Here is a 24,523-nt window from a genome sequence, read left to right as displayed (position 1 = left end):
TTCTGATAGATATCATCAGAAATGGTTTTATTGGCACAGATGTAGGAAAGTGGTTGAAAAATGGTTGGAGAGATGAAAAGTTTTCTTTACATCTGGAAACTTTAAAAGTCTGATAGTTCCTAGCTGTAAAAAGGGAAAATTTACAGTAGCCTACAATTGCCTAATGAGGAAACTTTTGTGCTTACAGTAAATCAGTCTGAGACACCTATAACTTTGGATGACACATAGCTGAGGTTACATGGTGAAAAGATTCATTTAGATAAAGGCCATGGAAATTAAGCATTGAATGATCAATAACCATTGAATGGTAAACCTCTCTGAAGTCTTAAAAAAATTATTTGACACCTAAAGGGTTATCTCATGCATCTGGAAATTGGGCTGTTCAGGTGAACAACAAAATGCCTGTCTTGTAGGTATGGGTAGTGCCTTTGTGCTCACAAGGGTTATTTAAGGCCTTTTAATTAAAGACATGTCAGAATATTTGCTGGGTCAATATTAAGAGCTGTATGTTTCCTCCTCCCTGCCCCAGTTATCTTTTGTGAGTATTTTATAAGTTGAAACCCCACCTCGCACAGTACAAATTTGATTAGCTTCTTCAAGGTTTCCTCCTGTCTCCAGCAGAGCTGCATGTCTCTTGTTATTTATTTTATGCATTAAATGCTTACAGTGTGCTTGGGGCTGTACAAGACATAAATATAAAGGGAGCCCATGCCCTGTAGGACTTACTGTGTGGAAGGCAGAGAGGAGTAATAGCTTGGGTGTTGGTACTGCTGTTGTTCAGAAATAATGCATTATTGTTTCAGGAATAGGTTGATGCTGGAGTCCAAGAGCATGGATCTGGGGAATGGGCTGGGATGAAGATGAGGTAACTGAGGCTTGAACAACAGATGATATGTTGGGGACAGGATGTAGAAAGTTAGGGAGCAGAAGTCAGAAGATTAAAGTGACATAAATTGTCACAGAGTGACAAGAATTAAGATGTGAATTGCCTCAAGGACACAGTTATACAGAACCTAAAAGTGAAGGAGTTGCTTAAGCTTTAAACAAGTGTGAGAGAACCACAAATTGATACATTCAGCAGAGAGGAGAAGGCAAGAACAAATCTCTCTCTCCTGGTAAAAGATTCCCAGTTTTTAGTCTGTTTTGTAGATGAAGTTGACTAAATGATCTTAAATAGCCTACGTGTGAATGGCATCAAGAGATAGTTGAAGAGGGACTAGCCATCAAATATTTATATTTATGATTTCCTTGATGACTTAGGATGTCTGTTGTCTGACTGTTCCAAGTACTTCCTCTCTTCAGGATAATCATGTTTTTACTGTAGTAAATATTTTCCCTTCCATTTTCCCTTCCATTGTACATAATAAACACCACCATCAATTTATTTAGTGGTCATTTCAGCCACTGGAAGTATTGTGTATCATAGGCCACTCTGAATTCCCACATAGTCTGAATCAGTAGCATTCTGACTGATTATTAATTGTTTCATCTCAACTTTAGGATTACACGGAGGCCCTGAGCTCAAATTATGTTTAACAGCTTTTGACATTTTGAATGTAAAAGTCATGAATAGCTGTAAATTGTTTTCTAAATGATTTGTGTGTCTCTACTTTGAGTAGAGAAGAAGAAATCTTTATTGTCATAAAATAGCTCAGGTGTGCAGAAAGCCACAGTGACAGGTGTAACAACCTTGCTATGGACTTCACATGCATCATGAAACAACATACCAAAGAAAGGGACTGAAAAACAGTTCTGCCACTTAAAATAATATCATTATTCATAGGAAAGTAGTTTGTAGTATTTGTAGCTATTCAGAAAATACAAACTTATTTCTTCTTGACCTAATTCCAACATGCTGTTCAAACCCTAGTTTGTTTTATATATTTTCATAGTGTTGAAGGAGAAACTCGTTCCTCACATAAAGTGAAGACTCATGTAACTTTTTTATCATCATAGTTATTTGATACCATTATCTAGTAATCACTTTATCAAACTCTGATGATCACCCACAAGCAACTTTGAGCAGGATTGTTGAGAAGAGTATGGATTGATGAAGACAGAACTGTTTGATATTATTCACTGGCTTGTGGGCAGTAAATGCCACTGCTTTTCACATTTGAAACATAAAAGATATATTCACTTCAGTATAACACTGTGCTACATCTTCTGAAAAGGGAAATTTTCTTGCAGTCCATAACTCCTCTTGTTCTCTGAAATAAAAAGTAAAGATAGTTTGCACTTATTTCAGTGATGTGATGGCCTCTATGTAGTTATAACTGGAACTTGCATTGTATCACAAACCTGTCACACTGGGAAGAAGCAGTACATTTTCTATTAGGAATCAGCAGCTTTCGCGATCATGCAAAAATGTCACCTTATTTCACACTAACATAAGCCCTGTGAGTAATTTTGGATATAAATGAACATATTCAGCACAAATATAGGAACAGAAATAGAGTAGGAGTGTGCTACAATAGGATTCAATCCCCAAAGACTCTCTAGATAAATGCAGATTGATTCACTGAAGTTAGAAGCTTATCTATATTCTTACAAGTGTCCTGAGGATGACAAGCAGGGATTTCACTTAGCTAATGTGCTTAATGCTGCCAGACCAGACATTCAGGGCTCTCAGAATTTAGGAACAAATTTCCAGTATAGGTTCAAACTGTACACACTTGGGTAGCACTGTTCTATGTGGGGAAATAGACTTTTGATCCTGAACATGTATGTGTGTACCTGGAATGCTTCCATTAAGAGCCCTTTGAGAGGAGCATGTGCACAGTATCAGAATGCAGCAATATATTGTTTACTGAGGGCCTGAAAGGTTTTGAAGAACTTCAGTCTCAGAGTGATCTTTGGTGTGGCCTGACAGCAAATGTTTGTGACCCTGGGAGCTAACCAATCACCAGGTCAATGAGGAGCCCTTGGAGTGCTTCATAAACAGAAGATATCAATGCTTCCCTAGCGGTCCTTCTGCAAGATGGGCCATGGTCCATGTGCTATCTGTTGCCCTTGAAAGCTCTTTCCTCACAGAGGCTTGGATTTTCCTCACAGAGGCTTGGATTTTTCTTGCCCTGATCCCATGGTGCAACAGTGTGGGAACTGCACTGATGTTGCTCACAGTACAGGGGAACAGAGTGCAGGGAACAAGTGTGGTGAAACTGCACCAATCATCTGACCTAATGGAAATCTGGGCCACTAAAACTGTCTTTTTGGAGTGAAAATTTGTTTTGATATTCAAAATATTCTTGCATCCTTAAAATAATTCCACACCAGTGGAAGAGAAACCTGCTGGTTGCAGTAAGGCCCCAAATGGACAGGACAGATGTATAATCTCCAGTGTTGCCTGTAGAGCACAGTGAGTAATTACACCAAATTCAACAAGCAGAAAAATTATAATTAATTGTTAATGATAATTGTTAATTGTTCAGACACCTGTTTGACCTTTTGAGGAATTTCCATTTCATGTCAGTAGGTGAAAGTATTGATTGTGATCAAGTTCCTGATATAAATGTTAGATAGGGTGGCATATCTTAAGAAAAATAAAAAAAGGTAAATACAGAAAGTGCAAGTAATGTCCTTATATTTTGGACCTTCTTGCTTGTGTCTTTCTTATAGATTCTTTCCTGTCTTGGAGACTCAAACAGCTTTCTGGAAAGGTTTCTTTTTGTGCATTATAAGCTGCAGTGAATAACATACACTTTAAAAAATTACACACTGCATTTGCTGTGAGAAGCACCCCAGTTCCTTTTCACTCCTGACAAGAACACCATCACCAAGAAAATCACCGACCTCCATTTCCACCTCACTTTTATTTGGCAGCAAACAGTCAAGTTTGTCATTGGCTTCCTCTAGTATTGTTCTGCTCATGCGGTATGAGATCACATTAAAGAAGATTGTTGCAATTTGTCTCATCTTGTGAAAGCATATGCTGTCCCTATGCACTCAAGACATACTTTAAGTATGAGTGATTGAGTGTACCTAAGGAATGCTGAGTAAATATGTTGCTGCAATTAGGGCTTGAGAAAAAAAAAGGTATATCCAGTATTTTCCACTCTTTTACCATTTGTGTATAAAAGGTATACATGATCTTTCCCCTATACTCACAATATTTAGCAGATAAAATAGCATGGAAAATTTTATCATCTTGAGAGCTGTTTCCTGTACTGTTTACCTGCAGAGCAACTGCTGCCTGTAAAACGAAAGAGAATCTGGCCTTGTAAATATTAAGACTATTGTTTCTAAAGTAAACTATAAAACTAATTTTTCTTTGTGCTTTGTGCACAACACAGGGAGGTCTGAAACGCATTATTCTAGAAAAGGGTGCTGCAAGATAGGAATCTCTTCCCCATGGCATGCAGTGGTTTGATTTAGCATTTAAATAACATCTTTCACCCAAGATCTTGCAAGTTTTTAAAGCTATTAATTTAGCCTCACAACAGCCTGTAAAGAAGTTACAAATGAACAGTAGATAACGGTAGATGTAATAGTGAATAACTTAATAATAGGTTTATCTTTCTTCTGTGGTCAGAGACCAACCCAAAGCACTGTTTTATGTTCTGTATGAATATTAGTTTGTGGCGCCTGTGGTTTTTGAATGGAAAACTAAGAGACCTTGGGTTTCATGTTCAGAGAAAGTGAACATCTAAAATTGCTCTTCATTTCAAGTGCTTAGAGAGAAAGTCAAGTCTGTGTAGACTCAAATTATTTTCCCATAAACAGGGACTCTGTGGTCAATGAGCTACTTCAGAAGGCATTACCTGAGGTGATTTGTCTTATGTTACGCAGTTTGTGTTTAGCCACATAGATAGGATAGACCCAAGCTCCTCTGTCTTTTCTTCGAAATGACCAAGTATGAGATAGTCCAAGTGTGGAAGCAGAATGCTTAAAGTTAATGGCCTGCAGAGGATTGGTTGAATTTCCAGTCTTTGCTGGAAATATAATAAATGGCATTCTCTCCTCTTACATGGTTTCAAAGGTGACTCCAGGCTGTATATTTTTGGCCAGATTCTGTATTTTGTTTTAAATGCCACTATTATAACTGTTTGTATGCAGAAGACAGACATTAAAGTCATGCTATTTAAGCATCAGTAACACCATTATCTTACTGATGCTTTAATTGTTGAACAGCAGTTGAAGACTGCAGTCCATGTCTAGCTGCTCCAGTATTTTGGGAATAGTTTCTTGCAACTATGTTGCACTTAACAATGAGAAGTACAGCCAGTGTGCTGGCTGCATTGAGATTTTAATGGAGGAAAACATTGTTCTTTACATTCACCCTTGTTGAGTTTACATTGAAGTCAACAGCAGCTTTGTTGACTGAGTTCAGGATCAAGTCCTAATACTTAACAAATATGTATGTTACTGCATAGTGAAATCTATTTTAGATTTGTTTCCAGTGCGCCAGCAATCAGGAGGACCAAAAACTATTTTTAAAATGCCAAGACTAGGTTGGTGATTAATGAGGAATTTATTTTATTTTGCAGTGTCTCTTATTTAACTGGATGCCTCTGGAGACGTGCTTTAAACAGCAAGGTACTATCTTAGGCTAGTGTGGTAGATTTTCATCTCACGTTGACTCCATTAAAGTAAGCTTCTATAAACAGACATCAATTACAACCAGTTTAAAGGGTTTTAAAATGTAATCCAGCAGTGCTGCTTAACTAAATGAATCCTGAGAACTGATCTCCAGTGAATTAATAGAGTAGTGTGTGGAGAGCTCCCTATGAATCTGAGTTAATGACTGGAGAAGATCAAATTAATTACTACTGTCTCTGAGGACGTGCAGGGAAGAAGTCCCTCACATCAACTAAGGTTTGATTAACTCTTCAGGTACCAAATAGAGATTTTCTACAAGTTATTTTTTAAGTAATTGCTACTAAGACAATGGAGTGAGTCAGCTTGGCATTTCTCAGGTGGCATGCAACTACTGTAAGAAGTGACAGTGCGAATTTTCCTGCAAATTTTAATTTTATTTTTTTAACTCTCTGCTTGAATGAGGATTTTTTAATAGAAGATGAATGTTAATATCATACTAAGATTATAACAAAGTTAATACATAGGGTTTTCTCTGCATGTTAATATAGAAACCATTGGGATGATAGGTTCACATTTTGGATAAACATCCAAGACTATGCCATTAAGTTCCCTCTGATTTTTTTCACTTATTGTTGTTACTACTACTACTACTATTAGTCTCTACACAATTTTATTTGATCTTATAGTGTCAAAGAAGGTGTGATTACTGAATTAAGTAATAAGCAAAATAAGAATAAAACTACTGGTTTAATGTGAGGCTATCCTGATACAGTTATGAGGCCAGGAAGGCGCACTGTACTGAAGTTAGAAAAATTAAAAAATGCAAGTCATAACTGAAGAAGTGTGTATCAGCATTGATCTAAACTACCGTCTTCTCAGAGACAGACTCCTTTCACTTCTTATCCCCACACCTGGTACAACAAACATTTCACTTTGTAGAACTGTAAAGTCAGCACTCTTTGTGAGGGGCAGACCAATCCAAAGTGTCCCCAGATTTAGCCAGGACACTGGAATCACAGAATCACAGAATCACAGAATGAGTGAGGCTGGAAGGCACCACAGTTGGTCACAGTTGAGCCTGCCTGCTCAAGCAGGGTCATCCTAGAGTATATTCCACAGAATTGCATCCAGACAGTTCTTGAGTATCTGCTGTGAAGGAGACTGCACACGCTCTCTGGGAAATCTGGTCTAGTGCTCAGTCACCTGTACAGTGAAGAACTTCTTCCTCATATTCAGGTGGAACTCCCTGTACATCATTCTCTGCTCATTGCCTCTTGTCCTGCTGCTTGGCACCACTAAGAGCCTGGAAACATCCTCTTTGCACCCTCCTTTCAGATACTTATAGACATTGATGAAGTCCCCTCTCAGTTGACTCTTTTCAAGACTAAGCAGGCTCAGCTTCCTCAGCCTGTCCTTGTAAGAGAGATGCTCCAGTCCCCCAAACATCTGGCTTGCCCTCTGCTGAATCCAACCCCAAAGCACATTTCTCTTAGGTTTCCCTGCAGAGGCTGAGTAGACAAGCACAACTGGAAAGAGACTTTTCTTTAGAAATGCACATGTATTTGCACCAGACAGCATAGTGACATGCCTCTAGCCTGTGAACCACATAACCAGACTGTAAAGGTAACTACCTGCTGCAGAATTAAATTTATTATCTCTCCATGCTTTTGCATTACTCAAAGCTTTAGAGTATGCTCCTTGTTTTTATATTCAGTGATGTGGAATCCTCTGAATCCTTCCCCCTCAGGGAAAAACCCAGGACATTGCCTTGGAAAGACTTACCATAGAGTTTTCCCCACCTAGGCTGAACTAGAAGACTTCCCCATGGAGTCTTGCACAACACCACGAACCACTCCTGTTCTCTTCCCTATATGTTCCAAATTCTAGTAGTTTCTCATTTCCCTGTTTCTTCATTGGTTGTGGTATCCCTGGTGGCTGGCCCTGTCTTCCCTGTAAGCCAGTGGCCTTTGCCCTGCCCTTTGTACCACACTGGTGCCATCCCATACTTAACCTCATGCAGACCACATGATCTTGTCTTTTGTCCCTGATTTCCCTTCAGTGAGCCAGAATAAACCTTGGCTGGAACAGAATCATAGAAAAGGCCCTTCTGCCTCTCTTCGCTGAGCTAGCCATGGTGAGTGTGGTGTGTGGACTTGACTGCCTTGCCTGAATGCTTACCCAAGTGACTTTTCCACAGGAGATGCTTACTGGGGAATAGCTATAGGTAGCAGCATCCGCCATCTAAACCCACGCTGCTACAACATGACTATTCAGTTCTTAGTTTTTTCCCCACAAAACTCCAACAATAAAATCCTGCAATGCTTTCACCTTTACAGTACGTTAAGAGGGTAAGGGGGGTGCTGTCAAGCCAGAGAGCAAGGAAGACTAAAGAACACATAATTATCATGAACCAACAGAGAAGAAGATATCTTCACTAAGAAGGGAAGGTGCTAAATAGCTCCTAAACTGTTAAGCAGCATTTTGAGTAGGAATAAGCAATGCAAGCAGTCCTTTCATCCTCTATCCAATAACTGAAACTCCAGAAGGAGTTCAGAGAGAAAGAAGTGATGTGCTAGGTTTCAGCGATTTTCAAAGCACTTTATAAGCATGGCAAATTAGGCATATGATAACATGATGGTTACTCTGAAATCACTGGAAAAACCTCTTTCCTATGAAGTGAATACAGTGATTCAGCAATGAGAACTGCAAAACAAACTCAACACCCTGAATTTCACAGACTGACATAAATATTCTTCCCTTTGTATTCAACTTCTTCCGCAAAATCTATGCAGCAGAGATAATCCCTAACATTAGGGTCTGGGGATATTTTTTTTCTACTCTAAAGCATTGCTTGTAATGCATTTTGTCATTGTGTGTGTATAACATATACTTTCTTATCCACAAAATATATTTACACTCTGGTTTGTTTTATCATTTCAGCTGTTTTGAACTGTAGAGGCTTTTTTTTTTTTTTTTTGTCCAAAGTATTATTTCTCATCTAGCAGACTCTGGAGTTAAGGTGACATATTTCTTCCAGAAAGGTGTAAAATCATGCACTTGAACCACTGTTTTTCAGCAATATTTTGGGGGATGTTGCAGTGGCCTTTTTTACTTCCAATCTTCTTTATTTCCTGTCTGTATATACATAGAATTTGGCTTCTTATGCCTACTTCAAGGAATTTTTTAGTGAAGTACAATGACCTCACTCACTGTTTGCTTGGTTTTGTTTCAAATTAAAGTCAAAGTGTGCTTTCTCCAACAATTTTAAAAGTTCTTTCTCAGATTTCTTCAAATTTTCAAGAACTTTTTAAAAACTTCTCTTTTTTGGTCAGTGGAACTTAATACAGTGCTCCAGTACCTGTCTCATCAGTAACTTCAACATAACAATAATGTTACTTTACTCCTCTTGCCCACGATGTTTCTGCTTCCAGCAGTACTTTGGGAAACAGCTGTGCTCTGGTGTTAGGAAGCGGAGTGACTCAGACTCTGCAGACAGGTGCAGAAGATAATTCCTTTATTGCAAAAACCAGGCCTTTTAAAGCAGTTAGGCTTTTATCAGTTATCAGATCAGTTTTAAAATACAACAAACATAACTCAACCATACACCATACAACACAATGTGAACATGCAATGATTATGTAACTTGTTTTTCCTACCTCTAATTTGATGGATTCATTCCCAGATTCCTTTTCTACTTAGCCAAAGTAACAGAAGTGAAGCCATGATTTTTACGAGGGTAACAAGGCCTTTATTTTGTAAAGTTGTACCTAACTACAACACACTGGAAGCTCTGTGATGCAGCAAAATAAGCAGCTTTAGCCTGCAAGAGGCAGTTGTTCTTTTGGAGATATGCCCTCTTGTTCATTGGTATATCATTGTATATTTTGTGCTGTGTTAAATGGTTTTAGACCCAGCTAACTTGGTGAGTCAGGTCATGTTTTATTACTGCCCAATATTTGCCATTATGGTGTTGTGCTTATATATTTTCTTGTTAGATAACAATATGAATTATGAGAGAAAAGGTAAACCTCCCTGGGCATTGCAGTGGTCGTATTCTTCTGTGTCTACTTTCGATCCATGCAGAGACTGTTAAAAATACTCCTTTCAGAGAATTATGCCCAAGTGTCAAACTGTCAGTTAGCTAGTTCTTAAGCCATTTGACATGTACTATATTGTTGTGGTATATGCCTGATTTTCTAAAAAGAAATCTGAGGAGTTCATGTCATCACAATTTCTTCGTACAACAAACTGGTAGTTCTCTTGAAGACTGTAGTCAGACTTGTCCATCTAAGCCTGTTTTTCATAAAGCCACATTGATTGGTGCTATTTATTTTCCTGTTTCTTAATTAAGATAATCCAATGCCATATTTTTCATTTCTTTTATTGGGATTGGAATCTGTTTAACATCTTATTTACCGAACAATTCTTAATCATGCCTTTTTGCTAACAAACTATGATTTTCCTCATATTTTTCCTCATGTTTTTCTCTCTGAGAGTCAGGGTTCTTATTTCAGCTTTTGTAATTTCTCTTTTGAATCCTCAGATGCAGATATTAGTAAGAGTTCAGTTCTTTCTACAACATCAGGAACCTGATGAACCTAATCTTGTCATGATCTCTGGTTCCTCAACACTCACCAGCATGATGTTAATTCTCCAGTTGTTAGGAGGTCCAAATTAGGGTCACTGCTTTTTATATACAATATATTTTTAGTTTTAAAGAATTGTAGTCATGTTTAGAAACTCTGATCAATTGATTGTGATTGTTTTGTTGTGGGTTGGGTTTTTTTTCACTGCTTAACTACAAAAATTTATCAGCTCTTCCATCTGTTCCCTCCCCCACTTCATATGTTAAATGCAAATACATCTGACAAAAGCATCCTGGCCTGACTGGTTGGTTTTTAATAGACTCCTACTCAGGCTTTTACAATGAGCAAATAATCCACATTTTACAGAAATTAAAAGTACAAGGAAATTGTCACTGAAATTGACAGCTTTCTGAAGCATTTTACCATTTATGTTGAATCCTCTGATATAATTCAGCACTTCCTTATGTTTGTCTGGGATTTAGGTTCCAATGTCCCTTGACTATGGATTTAGTTATGTATTTCTCTAATAACAGCACAACTGTAATGAAGATGACTACTATTTAAATATTAAGCTTCCACAGTGAATTTTTCCCAAGTCCAAGTATATTGCTTAACTTTTGCTTGTCATTATTAGATGTGTTGCACTGCATTGTTACGTAAAACACTTTGCAACCTTTACACTGCACCAAAGAGCAGGGATTGAGATTCCATAAACTGAAAGGAAGAAGCAGCCTAATTGTTTTGAAGCTATAGCTACTTTAGAAGCTTCAGAAAAAAACCCAAAAAACAAACCACAAATGCTTACAGTACAATTCATAAGGCAGTTGCAGTAAGTGGTTGACCTTTGCAGAGAATTAAAGGAAGGATCCTGAGTGAGATATGGACCATCTGAGTGAGGAGTATGTAGGAGTTCCAGATTGAGAGCAGGAAACTTGTTGGACATCACTGAGTAACTGATCCAATACCAGGGCAGGTTACCAGAAGATAAGAAGCCAGAACTAGAATGAGAAAAGGGCTAAAAAAAAAAAGAGATTTTTAGATGGCAAGAGCTGAATAGAGGATATTTGATAAAATTAATTTTAATATTATAGTAAAGAACAATGAGATTTGGAAAACAATGACAGATGTGCTTGGTGTAGAAGTAGACAGGTGAAGTGAGATTATTCATGTGAGGGGACAGTAATAATTGCTGATTTTAGAGCACCCTTCTGCAATGCAGGGAAAAGAAAGGGGCTGAAGCAGTCCCACAAATAGCTATGAAAAGTCAGAAAGGCAGAGGTGAGAAAGGTAGGTAGCCTAGTGAGGAACAAAGCAAATTATGAAGGTCAGTCATAAACAAAGTCTTCTTGCCAGAGCAAAATATCAATTAAAGATTACCTTGGAGGCCTGAGGAGAAAGGAATTGAGGTGATATTGTCAATCTTAACAGAAAAAGAGGAGAATTAGGGAAGAGAATAAAGTAATTTTTACAATGTAAATTCCTCATGGCAGAAATCTGTCTATTTTATTTTTCTGCAAAACATCATGCATGTTTGACTCTGAATCAATCATGTTCTGTGGACAGTAAGCCTTTAGTTGCAAATATAGTCCAAAAAGGAGGGAAGATGAAACAGATTGAATGGGACAGTGGGGTAGGAAAAACTTCTTTGGGACTATTGCTGAAGGTGTAACAGCAAATACAAATAACTTGAAAGGGCTTGGTAAAAAAACAAAACAAAACAAAACAAAACAAAACAAAACAAAACAAAACAAAACAAAACAAAACAAAACAAAAAACCACAACCCCCCCCCCAAAAAAAAACCCCAAAAAATACCCACCCACCCCCCCCCCAAAAAAAAATACCACCAAAACATTAGGAGAGGAAAGAAAAACAGTAAGAATGTATAGAAAGCAGCAAATAACTAAGGTACTAAGGTGAAATTTGTGTGCCACAATGCAAGAATGCAGCATTCTCATGCTGGACAATTAACATAGGTCCCCAACCACATCTCTCACTTCTGCCTAGGAAGGAGACTGGAAACAGAAAGTGATGGAAAAACAAAGAAGGTTGCGTGGAAAAAGAGAAAATTCGCAGCTATGTCAAGCAGGTGTAGTAGATCAAGATCTCTGAGTTTTTACTTTAATACAAGTCTGAGCCACGATACAGCAGCCACCAGACATCCAGCATCTGTTACCACACAAAAAATGATTACTGCAGCAAGTGCTACCACAAGTCATTACTTCATTACTAGGTTTGGTTGTAACCAAAAGACCAAATAGTTTCAGACTTTGAAGGGTCAATTCCAATGTGCTATGCAAAACAACATGCCATCTTCCACCTGCCAAGCACCTAATGTGTCTCAGTGTGATGGATCATTTGTGTTAGTCTGTACAGGCCAGTCAGAGGAAAAGCACCCACCTGGACTGAAGAGCTGGGATCATTTGCTTTGTGTTCAGCTCGTGCCATGAATATTTTCCTATATCCAGGGAATGATTTCATAGCCATGAAATGATATGAAAAGCAACAGTTCTTAATATTCTGCCAGCAAAGTGAATACTACAGGTATAGCTCCATAGGTGACTTTGACTTATCACAGTTGCATGATCACTGCACTCTTTTCTTGCTGAGAACCATTCTTCAGTGTAATATCTGTGTTCTCAGTGAGAACAATACTGCACTAGGAAGTGTTCACATGGGGAATAATTTTCCCATGGGATAATTTTCAGTTAATACTGGAAGAAAGGTATCCATTTACTATATGTTACTGGGCTTTTTTTGGAATACAACTATCCTCCAATATGCTAGAAATGTACTGTTGTTACTTTTAAGCTGAAAAAGGATAACTAAACTGATTGCTCCTTAACCTGAAGTTGTTCTGTACCAGAAAAGGGAATCATAAAGCTTTTTAATGGCTACGTAGCTGACCAAGTCAATGTACCATAACTATGCCTATATATTATCTCTATTATTCCTATTGTTTGAATTGTCAGAACCACAGGATATATTTTGGGACAAAAGAGAAAGAAGTCACAGATGCCCATCTGGGACAGCTTCCTTGCTGTCCTTTTTATATCAGCAACTAAGAACTGATGATGCAGGGACCAGGCCTACCATAATTCTCATAAAGAATACACCAAAGACTGTTAGATATGTAGTATACTAAAGTAATTTCAGTCACATGCAAAAAGGCAACTTCCATAAGCTCAGCTGGACAGACTGCTGTGGCAGTAAAGCACCATTCCAGCTGAAAAGTGAATAATTTGTGAATCTAAGGATACAGAAACTGCCATATTGCATTGGTTCAGGAATGCATCTACTGTAATGTCCGGTCTCCAGCATTGACCTCCTTCAGAAAATGATGTCTGACAGTAATGTCACTGATACATTTTTCATGCAAGAACTGGCTGCCAGATAAGGCCCTAAACACAGAATGTACAAATGGATGAAGCTGTGTAAATGGATGTAACGGAGAAAAATAGTGGAGTTGCTCAAGGTTGTCTTGTTGTCACAAGTGGACAGGCTTTACTTCAAGATGTATCTTTATTAGTGAATTCTTTGTGTTTCTGACATACAACAACCCAGAACATTCAATAATGGAGGAACGCTGCAGAGGCAGAATCAGGAATAAGGGCCAGTTGCCCAGTTGAGGGTATAGGGAAGAGACGAGGAAGGAAAAATCACAGTAACCAGTAAGTGCTGTAAACAGAAGGAACATAAGCAAGACAGAAATAAACATCTGAGATACACAAGTCTGTTGCTCCAATATACAGACAGCGATATCAGATCTTGCAGATAGTCCCTGGGCTAGTGTTTAAGTAGAAGCCTCAATTGCTTTGCAATAATTTGCAACAGCTTATTAAACTGTTTTGTAGGCTGTAACCCTCTTCCCAGCTGCCACAGGACTGGGCAGTTCTTTTCATTAAGTTTAGATAAGTGAGCTTTCCATTTAATGCAGTGGCTACACCAAGAAGACCAAAATACTAAAAAGCAAGATGAAACAATTGTTTTATGAAGGTTTGATGCCTGCCATTCAGTCTAGAGTAGCAGCAGAAGGGTAAATGAGTTCTTGATTTGGATAACACATGAGATATGCAATATAGTGAATACTATAACAAAAGAAGGCTAGAAAACTCATCAAAACCAAGTATCCTGTAACCTCCCAGAATAATCATTAACACTCCACTTTGTCCTGATTATAGAGGAATTAGATTTTTTTTGTCCTGATTATAGAAGAATAATGATAATTCTTCTTTTTAATTATGAAACATTTTTTTTCACTGTATCTTGCTATGGCCTGTCTATTATTGTTCTGATAGCATATATAGGTATTGTTCTGATCAATAGGTACATGCTGTACAAAAATCTGTGTGCCAACAATATCTAGCTGGATAACACCCTTAATTAAAAGTTTTATATTGAATAAGGTCAGTTCTGAAAAGAACAAACCAAACCTAAACAATATTTAAAGTTTTGTTGCATTAAAACTTGCTGGTTTTTGCTAATGTTTAATCAAGTGTTTTTGTTCTCTTACTGAATATGATAAGGAGTTTTTATTTACATAATTGTGAAAATTATAATAACAGGTATATTTCAGAGGTTTGCATTCACAGTACACTCAAAGCAAGTAATTGTTGAAAGAGATTATTTTTCTTACTTCTTGCCCCATGCCTGTCCACAGCCATATAACTGAGCGCTTCACCAGAGGATAAAATTTGTTGTAGTTAAATGCAAGATAATAAGATATAAAACCCTAAACTATATACAAATGATAAAACATTCTAAATTAAATGTACATGAATATGTCTAGAAATCAACCCAGGTAACTTAGAGAATATGTACTTAAAGCACAGTGCAGGAAAAAAATAGGAATAAAAGGACCATTTAACCAAAGGCAAAGGAATTTTTATGTAATGTTTTGAGAATGAAGTTTGGCTACAGTAGAAAAAAGCTTTCTTTTTTCTTCATAATTGAAGTCTTTAGGGATCCATCCAGGATGTTGCTTAACATCCATAATTTAGAAGAAATCTATTTAAACTCAGTGGAGAAAGGGGTTGTGGGGGGGGGTTGCATGTTCTTATATCCAGGACACGTGTTTATTTACTTTACCAATAACCTTAGTAAATTAGAGATAGAGTAGCCAAATTTGTACTTGGAAATGTGGATTGAATAGCTGATGTCCTGAGAAAACACAGACCTTAATTCTGGAGGCATTAAATATGGGGCTGGAATCAAGAACAGTCTTTTTTCCCCCCAACATTATAAACTTCCATCTGAAGTTAGAGAGAAATATCCTCACCTAAACTTGGCTTTATGTAACTGTCCATGCATATTTAGCTGGTTTTCTAACTGTCTTCAATGGGTCTTCGTCAGCGGCTGTTTCAAGTTGGATTTGTTTGGAATTTCTAAAGCAAGGCATTTAGAAAGGAAAGCACTCAGCCTTAAACGTCTAAATGCTCAGTTTAAATACTTGTTGACTGTTGCAGAGGCAATGCCCAGGCAAAATTAAGTTCACCTCATTTTTGTTGAATTGGAAGCAAGTAATCTTTAATTTGCTAGTATGAGAGAGGATGCTTGTCAGACAGGGATACTGGGGTCACCTTCTTTGGGTTTGCCTTGACCACAGCATAAATACTGCCTTTGAAATAAGGCATCAGCAGACCTGCTGTGTGATTGTTTTAATCCACTTTGTGTAATAGTCTGGGTAAACTGAGGCAATTCTTCTGCGCAAAGGTAAACATAAATCTCATTAATTAGCTAGTGTGCCTGTGTGTGAGAAAAGTATTCTTTTCTAATGTCTCAGCAAGTGACATCTCACTGCAGAATGTTTAAAGTGTTCAAAGCTGAATGCTTTCACTCCTATTTGCTGTATTTCTTAAGCCAGTAAGAGGGCAAGGCTTTGTTTTAGTGAGTGAACATTGTACCTTAGATTGTTACTGACCTTGCTGGTGCTGTGACCCTGGCAGGAGGGACAAGTAGCAATAGAAATTACTGACTGATGGATAATATATGAGATTTCAGTATTCTGCTAGGTGACATCATGGGAGGATTCAGGCCTGAAAACCATTCTGCTTGCTGAGATTAAACAGCAAGAGCAGTGTGGTGGGCCTGATCCTACAAAAAGTAGCTTTCTACAGCGGTGGGGAGAGCAAATCTGAAGGGGAGAAGAGAACATGAATGTGTACAAATCTTGAGGAAGTTTAGCTACAGTGACAACGCACTGACTGGCAGGCTTTAGGTTGTTGAATTCTGTCCCCAAAAGTATTTGAAACCTCTCACTTTCTGCACACTACTGTGTTTAGGTAATTCATAGTAACTCCTATGTCAAAGATGAGTAGTTGGTTTTTTCTCTAGGAGAGAGATCTAAGGGCAACAGGCAATTTTCTAATCAATGACTGTTGAGAGTGGCATTTGATGAATTCTGAAAGGAAGTCTGTAAATTAAAAAAAAAAAATCTTAAAATCTCAGCTCATCAGGTCAAAATGAAATTGTTTTTTGGAGAGGTTGGTTGTATCACTTAATGGGATAAACTATTCTGCAAGTACAGAAGTGAGCTGCTCAACTTGCAAACATTTTTTTCCTATGAATGGGCTACAGGAGATTTTACTGACAGGTTATTATGACTACTTTAATCCACATGTGACCCATTGTCTAAAGGACAGTTAAAATTATGAACTGTTCATAAATTTACTGACATTTTTGGCAACACTGTCACAGGAGTAAACATTTAATTTGATCCTCATTTCTTAAAATAGCAGTATTGCTACTACCGCAAAATGCAAAGCTTCCTGTTGAAGAAATCTGTTTCAGGTCTCTGCATATTAGTGATTCAGCCTTGCTTATGTGCATTTGTGATAAATGATAGTTATATTAATTCTCCATTTAGTGTGAAAATGAAAGCAACAAATTTGTATAATGCACAGCTTTCTGATTAAAGTTCTTATAAAGCCCAACGTCCCAATTCTAAAAAATCATATCTGTCCATGATCTTTCTTTAAATGATTTTTTTAATGTAGTTGTCTGCCCCAGCTATCCATGATACACGTGAAGAATAAAGAATAATCTTGTAACAGGGGAACCTAATAAGTCCTTACAGTCCATACTCAGGCAAATTTCCCTCAGTGAATAGGAATTATGCTCAAGTGATATTTGCATCATCTGGCTCACAGTTTGAGTATTTATAGACCCTTCAATTCAGTGCTAAAATGATGTCAGAATGCAATGAAGCGATATTCACAGTCTTCTGCCCTGTTGTTCACTTCCTCACATTCTGCTTATTCTCTCACAATAGGTAGTAGTCACTTAATGACAGAAAAAATCTTATGGGTAGTAGTAATAAGTTGAAGTGGGAATACGCTTTGTGATCTTTTAATTTTTATATGCTAATTTTTGCTCTGAAGTAGGTGGAAGAACTCTGAGTTCACCAGTTGTTGGTTATATGTACAGAGTTTTTTCCGAAGTAAATTTTAGAATGAATCTGTTAAATGCCTTATTTGCAGGGACAATATTGCTATCAAGGTTCATTTTGTTGGTTTTGCCTAACTCTGGCCTCTTCTGATGCTGTCCTAGGGTGACTTATATGATACTTGTATCCTCAGTCATCTGTTCTGGTTATGCTGGATATTAGGTTCTGCACCTTTAAGGCTAGTTCCAAGAGCAAAGTGGGGAGAGAAGAAGCCCAAAGTTTGTTATCAGAAGCTGCACTTGCTCCCCCGCATCCTGCTCCTGGACTGTGTTGTCTGCCACATGGGCAGACGGCACGAGAGACCTCTCCTTTGCTTTTAGTTAGTTTTTTTTTAGCTAGCTGAGGCAGAGAAGTTCCCTGGACTGTGGTTTTTCTTTTTCTTGGAACTGATAAGCCCTGCTCTGGACTGAAAACCTAGAAAAATACCAGGAGCTTACACCTGTGGCCCACTGGGGCCCAGGACGCAGCATTTTCCAGTGCAGGAGGGACTGATAAGACACTGAGTGAACCAATCTACAGCCCATGACAAGGACTTTCTGAATTTGCCATCTCTTCAGAACAGTGAGAGGTTTTATTGTTTAATATTATTCATTTTTTTATGCTTGTGAATACTTTGTTAAATAAACAGGGTTTTTTCTACTTTTCTCCAAGGAAATATTTTCCCGAACCAGTAGGGAGAGGGGCCACTTGAATCTTCTTTCTAGAGGGACCCCTTTGGAAGTTTCCTCCCAAATTTGCCCTAAACCAGAATAGATGCCAAACTTATAATACCCCTATATTCCTTGTTGCTCACAGCACATGTTTATTTTAATGGCTCTCACTATAGCGTTCTAAACCCTTCCATTCAGTCTTGCAAAGTCCATGCTTCTCAGTTCCTTGATTCTTTAGAAAATCCAGTCTGGGATTTATTTGCAGAGTTCATGGTGTAGAGTTTTAGGATTGTCTTGAGGACTCCTAAAGTACAGCCACAGAAGGAAGGGAGGCATTGAAAAAGATAAATCATCATGATCAGAATACATATGTCATTTCATGCTGTTTTGCCATAAACCTGGAGTTCATCATAGGAGATTAGAGGGGGACATACAGGTAGTATCACGGCCAAGCAATGACTGCAGAGAACTGTAAGATTGCTGGAGTGGCAGGTTAATGTAAATTTCCTGAACAAAATGTCAACTTTAAGCAATTGAATACAGTTCAGTTCAGTCAATACATTAAGGTTCAAAACCTCAAAAAATTCTGAAAGCAGAAATCCACATCATGTGTGAGATATGAAGCAGGACTGGGGATGAGATGGGATGGCATATGCAGATGGTGGGGAAGGTACCAAACCACTTAAGAAACAGGCTTGGCATAAGACTCTAATGACAGGGAAAAGTGATGGTATTTTGTGTTACATGGATCTGGAAACTGTAGAACTGACAGAGCTAAGCAGAAGAATTAATTCAGTCAGAGAAGTTTTATTAATGTCACAATAGCAAAGCTATTATTGTGATCATAATACTGCAGAAAACAGCAAAATAAAGGAATTAGAGGTGAGAGGACAAATTTCTGTGAGGAAAAGTTGGCTTAGAAATGGTTTTAAGTTGTATGAACATCAGTCTTAAAAATAACATATAAGAACCAGGCAGACAAGGAAGGCTGTAGTAGAAATGCTATTAGTATCTGATTAAAGCAGCAATAGTGAAAGTTTTTCTAATATCCTGTATAAGGATAGAGCAACTTACTACTGTTTTCTCCTTCAGTACATAATTATACACCAACTGAAAGACCAAAAACCATGGAAGAGTCCTCAAGCAGATGAGAATAAAATTTAGTTCATTGTCTCCTTGTAAAACTGAAACATTCAATAACATGGAAAACAGCATCATTTTGTGGGTTTTTTTAAATTCAACTCAGTGGACAGCTTTCAAACTGTTGTTGCCAAAATTGAGAGGATGCTTTTCATTTACATGGTTCAGTTTCATGCAATGAGAGCTGTAAATGTGTTGTCTGACAGTCGCCAGAAAATCCACACAGGGATCCCTGAAGAACCAGAGAATGAAAGGAAACAGAGGGGGGAAAAATTTAAACAAAATAAAACTCAGAAGGTAATTTTTAGTGAAAGGAAGGAGCAAAGGAACAAGTTCAGTGTATGAAGAAAGAAGCAACTGGAAGCACCACAGGTGAAGTAACTGACCTTCAATAGGTGTGAAGACTCACATAGCATCTTGTCTTCTTCACAAAATATGTAGCATTTGTTATTGTGTTCTGTACAATTATCAAATGTTTCTCAGCTCATTGAGGGGAGCAATGCACTTATGGAGCTGTGTTTCACCACACCTGAAAGTAGTGCTTGACAATCTGTGTTGCTTCCAGATTATTGAAGAGAGCAGCTGCCTGTATGATATCCACAGGGATCTAACCATGCTCTCTGCTCCTGCCTGAGAGATAAAGGACTCACTGCCTCCTCAGTTTCTGTGCTAGATGCAACAAAAAGGAAAAAAAAAAAAAAAGAAATTGTGTAATTTCTAAGAGCTCTGGGTAGTAAAGGAACATGTTAGTTCTCAGGTGAAAGCATGGCAGTTTGGTAACAACCTGCTATGAATTAGTATTTATTGGAGGAAGTAAAATGTGTTTATGGTGACAGTTCTTAGCACACTATCAGGGTTCTGTTGTACTGTTTAGCTAATTGTCATCTATTAATATTTCAGTGAACAAGGACCCATGCAAAACCCAGATGGTTTAATATAATCAGTCATTTTACATAATAAACACAGGCTGTCCTAGACACAGCCCGACTTTGTTTTACAGTTACTGTTATCTGCATAATGAGACTGATCTTTCAGTTCTGCTTCCCACATTAGTGATGTAGAGTACTCCATATTTTAAACTGATACACTGCAGCATGCATGCAGAAGAATGTCCACATTGCAATATGGCTAGACAAGCAATGTACAGTAAAACATGGTGCTCTAAGCAAAATTATTTTAACAACAAGCCTTCTACTCAAATTCTAATTATTGCCATTCTCATCCGACCTCAAACTTCAAAAGTTTAATTTTGTTGCTACTGGAATTTTGGAGTGAAAAAACATCCTGAAGGAAAACTTAGCTTTGTATAGGAATGCTTTTTCTCTTTATTTCTCTTCACTGTCCTTCTTTTATCTTGTTGAAATTTCCTCTAATTTTATCAAAACCTAATTATTTTGGCTAACATTTTGAAAGCACATTGTATTTTTCATGTCCTGAAAACCCAGTCAGGTCAAAAAATACCAGAAGTTCCTAAAATTGATTTGTTTCAAATATAACCATTGGCTTTTGAATATCACAGGAAAGCCAGGTGCTCTCAGGGCTTGAATTAACGAATTACTTTCAACTTGTAAACCTCTTGTGCTATTTTAAATAATTATGTGATTCACTACTCTGTGAGTTGAATTCTGTGTGCTTAAAATGGGTATTTTCCTCTGTTTATGGTTGGAAGAAAACTAGCTTGTGTTCTTGTAGCGGCCAGGCCTGGAAATAGCTCTCTCAAGTTGCAGATGGAGAGTACACAAAGCATTTTGAAATATTTTCTTTTGTTTTGAGCTATCATTTATTTTTATCTGTTCTTCACAGTTAAAACTGATCTTTTTAATGAAACATTTTTAATTCCCTGTCTGAGATGCCATTCAAGCAGATAGTTTCACAGAAGTTAATTTGCTTGTGCTGGGAAATTAGACTTGTATGAAATGCTACTCTGTGCCAATTTAGCACAGAATTTCAGGATGTTTTTGCCCAAGAGTGATTGTAAATATTTTAAAAAGTCATTTTTCTATATGAAAGGAGGTACTGTGTCAATCAGTTAACATACTTAAACCACCACCAATCTGCTTAATGAAAACTAATTTTATAAATCCTCTCATTCTGTCTCCAAATCGTTCCTGATTCTGTTCCTATAAACACAGAGTTTTTATAGGGATAGTCTTTAGAGGAGGTTTAATTATTTGTGTAATTGACCCTGAGATCCCTTTGTGAAAAGCACTGAATAAACACATGAGTATTGTCTTTATCTAAATTCAGAAGAGGATAATTCCACCTAAACTTACCTTTGACACAAAATGGTTTTAATTGAGGAAACATCCTTTGGGGGGCATCCCATTTCAAGCCAGCTTAGACTTTACAGCATAGGTGTAATTTAACTTCAATTAATTTAGATATTTATTTTTAAGGGAATTATTTGCTATAGTTTTACCTGAATCAGGCACATATAAATCATATTCACAGTAAAATGATGGATAATTTCAGTATAAACATTATTCCAGTGGTGTATAGCTAGTAATAACAACAAAAAAAAAGTGTGATGGTGGGGTTTTCATAAATGATTTCAAAATGTTGCATCATGTTGTTTTTTTTAAGGCTTCCATATGAGTTGCAGAGATTTAACCATTATTCAGTTACATTGTTGTGTAGGCTTTGGACTTGCTATGATTTAGTTACACTTTTGTTTATTCAGACATTTATACGGCATGTATGTTTTCAAACCATTCTCAATGTAGCAGCAATTTTCCAACTACTCTGTGTGAGAAAGCAATCTTTAAAATTGTCCTCAGTCTGTAGTACTTAAGAAAGGGAAGAATTACATGAAGAACCTCAAAGATGAAGGCCAGGTTTGAAGCACTGTTTCATTAATACTGGAGGGCTGGAATGGGCACAAGTCCTAGATAATGAGGAAGGAGGTGCAATTTTTTTAAAGCTATCTGGTGACAGGGAAAACAAAAATGACATTCAGCTGACGAATGAGCAGAGTTTGACCAAGCCTTTTGACCCTTGACAATCAGTCTTACCCTGCTGCTTCATAAAGAATTATAGCTGTGCCACTCACATTTTACTCTGGATCTTTACTACCCTTCTTCCTTCCTTCCTTCCTTCCTTCCTTCCTTCCTTCCTTCCTTCCTTCCTTCCTTCCTTCCTTCCTTCCTTCCTTCCTTCCTTCCTTCCTTCCTTCCTTCCCTTCCTTCCTTCCTTCCTTCCTTCCTTCCTTCCTTCCTTCCTTCCTTCCTTCCTTCCTTCCTTCCTTCCTTCCTTCCTTCCTTCCTTCCTTCCTTCCTTCCTTCCTTCCTTCCTTCCTTCCTTCCTTCCTTCCTTCCTTCCTTCCTTCCTTCCTTCCTTCCTTCTTCCTTCCTTCCTTCCTTCCTTCCTTCCTTCCTTCCTTCCTTCCTTCCTTCCTTCCTTCCTTCCTTCCTTCCTTCCTTCCTTCCTTCCTTCCTTCCTTCCTTCCTTCCTTCCCTTCCTTCCTTCCTTCCTTCCTTCCTTCCTTCCTTCCTTCCTTCCTTCCTTCCTTCCTTCCTTCCTTCCTTCCTTCCTTCCTTCCTTCCTTCCTTCCTTCCTTCCTTCCTTCCTTCCTTCCTTCCTTCCTTCCTTCCTTCCTTCCTTCCTTCCTTCCTTCCTTCCTTCCTTCCTTCCTTCCTTCCTTCCTTCCTTCCTTCCTTCCTTCCTTCCTTCCTTCCTTCCTTCCTTCCTTCCTTCCTTCCTTCCTTCTCCTTCCTTCCTTCCTTCCTTCCTTCCTTCCTTCCTTCCTTCCTTCCTTCCTTCCTTCCTTCCTTCCTTCCTTCCTTCCTTCCTTCCTTCCTTCCTTCCTTCCTTCCTTCCTTCCTTCCTTCCTTCCTTCCTTCCTTCCTTCCTTCCTTCCTTCCTTCCTTCCTTCCTTCCTTCCTTCTTCCTTCCTTCCTTCCTTCCCTTCCTTCCTTCCTTCCTTCCTTCCTTCCTTCCTTCCTTCCTTCCTTCCTTCCTTCCTTCCTTCCTTCCTTCCTTCCTTCCTTCCTTCCTTCCTTCCTTCCTTCCTTCCTTCCTTCCTTCCTTCCTTCCTTCCTTCCTTCCTTCCTTCCTTCCTTCCTTCTTCCTTCCTTCCTTCCTTCCTTCCTTCCTTCCTTCCTTCCTTCCTTCCTTCCTTCCTTCCTTCCTTCCTTCCTTCCTTCCTTCCTTCCTTCCTTCCTTCCTTCCTTCCTTCCTTCCTTCCTTTCCTTCCTTCCTTCCTTCCTTCCTTCCTTCCTTCCTTCCTTCCTTCCTTTCCTTCCTTCCTTCCTTCCTTCCTTCCTTCCTTCCTTCCTTCCTTCCTTCCTTCCTTCCTTCCTTCCTTCCTTCCTTCTCCTTCCTTCCTTCCTTCCTTCCTTCCTCTCCTCCTCCTCCTCCTCCCTCCCTCCTCCCTCCCTCCCTCCCTCCCTCCCTCCCTCCCTCCCTCCCTTCCCTCACTTCCCTCCCTTCCCTCCCTTCCCTCCCTTCCCTCCCTTCCCTCCCTCCCTTCCCTCCCTTCCCTCCCTTCCCTTCCTTCCTTCCAAACTGCCTGCCTTCCTTCCGAACTGCCTTCTTTCCGAACTGCCTTCCTTCCTTCCGAACTGCCTTCCTTCCTTCCGAACTGCCTTCCGAACTGCCTTCCTTCCGAACTGCCTTCCTTCCTTCCGAACTGCCTTCCTTCCGAACTGCCTTCCTTCCTGCCTTCCTGCCTTCCTTCCTTCCTGCCTTCCTGCTTTCCTTCCGAACTGCCTTCCGAACTGCCTTCTGAACTGCCTTCCGAACTGCCTTCCTGCCTTCCTTCCGAACTGCCTTCCTTCCTTCCTTCCGAACTGCCTTCCTTCCTTCCTTCCTGCCTTCCGAACTTCTGAACTTCCGAACTTCCTTCCGAACTTCCGAACTTCCTTCCGAACTTCCTTCCTTCCGAACTTCCGAACTTCCTTCCTTCCGAACTTCTGAACTTCCGAACTTCCTTCCGAACTTCCTTCCGAACTGCCCTCCTTCCTTCCGAACTTCCTTCTAAACTTCCGAACTTCTGAACTTCCGAACTTCCTTCCGAACTTCCTTCCGAACTGCCCTCCTTCCTTCCGAACTTCCTTCCGAACTTCCTTCCGAACTCCCGAACTTTCTTCCTTCCCAACTTCCTTCCAAACTTCTGAACTTCCTTCCTTCCTTTACGAATTCCAAGTGTTCTGTGCACCATGCAGTGTCC

The 24,523-nt window shown here is 38.8% G+C and overlaps 1 protein-coding gene and 1 long non-coding RNA gene across 3 annotated transcripts in view; both read left to right on the top strand.

The window, feature by feature from the left end:
* POU6F2 (POU class 6 homeobox 2) overlaps nt 1-24,523 on the top strand; it is a 312,234-nt gene that overhangs the window by 178,821 nt on the left and 108,890 nt on the right. The gene's annotated exons all lie outside the window — the stretch shown is intronic.
* On the top strand, nt 3,148-12,205 carry LOC128803200 (uncharacterized). Its single transcript, XR_008435652.1, has 3 exons — nt 3,148-3,358; nt 5,487-5,535; nt 12,130-12,205. It is a non-coding gene; the product is annotated as an uncharacterized LOC128803200 (long non-coding RNA).

Source organism: Vidua macroura, chromosome 1 (assembly GCF_024509145.1).
Source record: "Vidua macroura isolate BioBank_ID:100142 chromosome 1, ASM2450914v1, whole genome shotgun sequence".
NCBI classification, from domain to species: Eukaryota; Metazoa; Chordata; class Aves; order Passeriformes; family Viduidae; genus Vidua; species Vidua macroura.
This window is presented reverse-complemented; position numbering and strand designations above follow the sequence as displayed.